Raw genomic sequence first — 4,964 nt, 5'->3', positions numbered from 1 at the left:
GAATATTAATATTCTTAGTAGAATACTTGACTTTTCTCAAGGTTGTGAATACAAACACACACACACTAGAACTCCCTTCCTTTCATTTTTTCAAACATGGGGATCACACCCAAAGATCCAAGATCTCATGCTTGCTAGGAAAGCATCCTCTTGCTGAGCTACACCCCAGCTCTTCCTTTCCTGGGTAGAGACTTCCCATTTTTCTATGCGTTGTCACTCATAGCTATGTGCTATGGCAGTGGTACATGGATAGTTCCTGTACCCCAGCAGTGCTGGCCACTGTTGATTACCTTTTCTTTACAACTAAATCTTCTTTCTTCAATCTTCTGTCAAGATGGCTTAGTGGTCATAAATTCCTTAAATATGTTATTGACATGGGAAACTTTTCTTTCTCCTTTGATTATTACTGATAGTTTTGCTGGGTAGTAGTCTAAGCTGGCATCTGTGGTCTTTTATGGCTTCTAGAAAGTGGATCTAATCCCTTTTGGCTTTCATAGTCATCACTGGAAACTCTGTTGTTATTCTGATGAGTCTGCCTTTGTACATGAATTGATCTTTCTTTTACTGTTTACAAAATCCTTTCTTTGCTCTGTACATGAGCATTTTCACTTTCATATAATATTAAGAGTTATGGTCCTGTCTATTTGGTGCTGTACATATTTTGTATCTTTTTTAAAAACTTAAAGAAAAAACCACTTTGGCTCTTTGTGAATTTCACATTATGTACCCCAATCCCACTAATTTCCCCTCCCCTCTTACACACATTCCACTTTTACAATGTCCCTCTCATCAGAGGAAAAAAAATCTCATTGTGAAAGCTGTAGTGTGCCACAGTGTGTCTTACAGTATACCCTTTTGCCCACATTTCTTTGCTTGCAAATGTCCATTGTAGTTACTCATTGATCTGATATGAGGTCTCTGGCTTCTGCTACTTGTGGAGAGCTTTGGGTACCCGCTTATAGAAATTTGACAAGTACTTGTCACTGGGCTCAAGGAAGTAGGCTCAGATAAGAGTATTCACATTTGGGCTAATGCAAGGATCAAGGTGAACACAGCCAAGGAATGTGTGATTTCCCTTTTGTCTTGTAATCCAGATAAGCCCTCAGACCCAGTGACTCTGGTGACTTTGTTTATTGCTTTGTTTGATTGCTACCTGATGTGATCTTTTTGCTCATTGCCTTGTTTGATTACTTTGTCTTTGATCTAACAACTAACCCTATTCTCTGCAACAGTGATATAACCATTCTGCCTAGAATGGTATAAAAGCTGACTGGTAAGAAATAAATCCACCTCAGCCTCAACACTGGCTGGAGTCATGTTATAATGTTTGTCTAATTGTCTTTTTTCTTTCCAATCCTCATTCCTGTCCTTAAGACCCTGTTGACTGAGTGAGCTGGCTTGGTCAGCTACTCAATACTGGAGCCTCACTGAAACTCCTTTTGGATATCCTGTTGTTGCCCTGCGTCATGTAGATTCTGTAGTTTTGCATCTGTAGGGCCAGCCCCTTTATGCACTCCAGAAGTTCATCAATGGGGTAGATATTGGGGTGGATCAGTTCAAAGCCCTTGATCTAGACCTGAGAGGTAACTGAGTTTGAAAGCCTTTTGACTCTCTTCCCTACATGCCTTGGTGCAGGCCCACCAGCAAAACCTACATACAGGGACAGCTCTGTATACAGGGCTGCTCAGGCAAGGTACAGAGCCTGCTCTCCCAAGTGCTGCAACAGATGAGGGGCCGGGACAGCTCTCCTGCTCTCATGATTCCAGGGCCAGCTTCTCTACCTTCCACAGGGGGCAAGGGGCAAGGGTTAGGATGGGCATCTCTCCCTTGGCCACATTGCCAAAAGGTAGACAGGTTGCAGGGCCAGCTCTCCCACACTCACTCCCTCACAGTCAGCTCACTGAACACCCCTGCCATCCAGGTCAGTTCTTCTGTGCTGCCTAGGTGAGGTGTAGGGCCTGCTCTCCCCAGTGCTGCTGCAGGTGATGGGCAGGGATGTCTCTCCATCTCTTATGACTCCATCAGGGCCAACTCTCCTATCTACCATAGGTGGGAAGGGACAAGAAGTGTGTGTGGGGGGATCTCACCCATGTCACCACATGGCAAACAAATGGTGGGGTCATCTCTCCCTTGGTCATGCCCTTGGAGTCAGTTCTATTAAGCTGCCCAGGAGAGGGTGCATGGCTATGCTCCTGAGTGTGGTACGTGGTGAGAGGCAGGGACAACACTCTTGCTCTCATGACCCAAGGGCCAGATCTCCCACGTACAGCAGATGGTGGTGGTGGTGGGGGATGGGATGTATTTCTTCCTCCTCCATGTGGCCCACCACAAGGGAGACAAGTGGCCTGCTCTCCTGAGTACTATAGCTTGCTAGGAATGGGATCAAATCTCCTGCTCTCAAGCTCCCAGGACCAGCTCTCCCATGATGCCTAGGTTAGGAGTGGAGCCAGTTTTACACAGCCTTCAGACATCAACATGCTCCCTGGCAGCAGCCCAGACCAGGGATGTCCATCTGGTCTTTGGTTGTAATAGACTCATGTTTCTGAAAAGCCATGGACCCAGACATGGCCCCAGGTAGCAGCACCCCAGCATGGTCTCAGCTGGCATCACTGGCTACTCATATCAGGCTGTTACTCACTACCCTAGAGTCTCCAGTTCTACTTCTTTTCATTGTGGCCACATCCTTCTGTTTCTCTTTCTTTTCCATTTCTCCACAGCTATTTGCTCCTCTTGGTGGTGCTTGGGATCTCTGAATGTCTAGGGTCATCTTTAGAGTAGTCTCAGGAATAATATGCTCCACTCATGCATTATGACACTGGGCAGAGGTCATCTCAGGATAGCCACATGTCTGGGCTCCATGCCAGTCTGGTGGCTGTTTCCCAGCCAGGGCTGTGGTCCCACGTGGGGTTCTTATAGATTCTGGGTTGCTTCCCACCTTGGGAGTCCGTCAGGACCTATGGCTCAGGACTGTTGGTCATCTCAGACTTGCTTTTCTCAGGGAATGTTAGGCTACTAACTCATTCAGATGTTCACAGGTCAGAACACTAAGAATAGACATAGTCTTTCTCCTCTCTGACACCTACAAATGCACATGTGACACAGAAGCCACATATTCATTGTCTCTAGGAGCAGTATCTCTTATGTCTTGATAAGTATCTCTTTCCTTAAACTAGAGAAATTTTTTTCTATGATTTTGATAATATTTTCTGTGATCTGAGCTTCTGTTCCATCTTCTACACCTATTTGTATATTTTATAGTGTCCCAGAAATCCTGCATATTTTATTCTCAGATTTATTTGAATTTGATATGTTATTTGATCATGTAATCCAATTCCTCTATTATGTTTTCTGGACCCAATATCTTTACTTCCACTCCATCTAATCTATTGGTGAGGTCTTCTGAAAGTTTTTGTTTGAATGCCTAAATTTTTTTCATCCATTTCCAGTTTTATTTCATTTTTACCTTTTCAGAGATTTTTTTTAAATCTTTTTATTAGATTTTGTTTTTATATATTGAATTGTCTTTATTGTTTCATTATGCCATTCATCTGTTTGTGTTTCTGAAGTCTTCCTTCCAGCATTTACTCATATCTGCTTTGAGTTCTATGATTGAATTTATTATTAATGATTATTTTTAAGTATATCTTAATTAAAAGGTTAATTACATCACTGCTTCTTCCCATCCTCGCTCCCATATCTCTTCCCTTAAATCCCCCCTAAGTTCTCCACACACCCTCAAAAATTGATGGCCTCTTTATTTCTAATTATAATTGTTACACATACATATATCTATATATGTACAAATATATAGTTATAACGTGCTAAATACATTTTTGTTGTTTATGTGTATATGATTATAGGAATGATCACTTTGTATTGGATAATCAATAAAGGAATTCATCTCTGAGAGATAATAACTCTTCCTATTACAGGAGTCACTGGTTGTATCTATCTATCCCTTTGATTAGAGATTAGACCCCATGAGAATTTCCTCCGTCAGTGTTAGCCATCTATTGATAATATTATCCTTCAGGTATTGTTTTACTAGATCATTATCATTATGTGTTTTACTAGACACACTATCTCACAGCAGACTTCCGTGGCATCTTGCTCTTACAATCTTTCTATTCCCCTTTCATGATCCCTGAGATTTAGATATAGGGATTATGTTGTAGATGTAGTCATGCCCCTCACCATCTGCTTATCTCTGCCTTTTATCATGTTGTAGTTTTCAGTTATAATATTTTGTATAAGAATTTAAATCCAGCAATGTGGCTATCCTGACAAGGAATAACAATCAAAAACCTAGGTCTGTATGATCTGGCTGGAATACTGACTGCCAGGAACTAGCCCAGCACCAGGAACTGAGGAAAGAGGAAAATAGCATTGGATAGGATGAGCAGATCTCAGGAGCAAAAAAGAAACCAAAAAACAAACAAACAAACAAACAAACAAAAAACAAAAAAAAATCCGTAGTCTTGCGGGGGCTAAAATTGCTTACTTGTAGTAATATTTACATTTCTTAATTCTTTGCTATTCTAAGACCAAAAGCAGTTGGCTTTTGGTAGTCAACTCTTGCTGGCAGCAGTAGGGAATTGAGAAGAGAAAGAGCTTAATTGCTAGAGCTCTTCTCTCTTGTCTTGAGAGCCCCTCACTTGCCAGGTGAGAGGCTTGGAGCTTGTCAACCCTTTGTGAACCGGAGAGCAAAGAAAATGAAGAAAGAGAGAATTCAAGCACACACATAAACACACACAGACACACACACCCTGATTGGGCCCAACCCCCTGTCTTATACCTGTTCATGCACACACACATACATACATATATACCTACACACATATATATGTAGAGACAAACTGACCTATACATATATACATTTTGGTGGGTGGGCCGGAGACCCCAAGCCACACTTTATTCCTAATCTCTTGCCTTCTTATACCTTCTAAGATGAAACCTTATAGACA

The 4,964-nt window shown here is 41.9% G+C and overlaps 1 non-coding gene across 1 annotated transcript; it reads right to left on the bottom strand.

Annotated features, from left to right (window-relative positions):
• Positions 1-3,000: 3,000 nt before the first annotated feature.
• On the bottom strand, positions 3,001-3,133 carry LOC114608683. Its single transcript, XR_003709405.1, has one exon. It is a non-coding gene; the product is annotated as a small nucleolar RNA SNORA17 (small nucleolar RNA).
• Between the last annotated feature and the right edge of the window lie 1,831 nt (positions 3,134-4,964).

Source organism: Grammomys surdaster, unplaced genomic scaffold (genome assembly GCF_004785775.1).
Source record: "Grammomys surdaster isolate TR1022 unplaced genomic scaffold, NIH_TR_1.0 125928, whole genome shotgun sequence".
Taxonomy (NCBI): domain Eukaryota; kingdom Metazoa; phylum Chordata; class Mammalia; order Rodentia; family Muridae; genus Grammomys; species Grammomys surdaster.
Note: the sequence above shows the minus strand (reverse complement) of the source record. Positions and strands in the feature narration are given on the sequence as shown.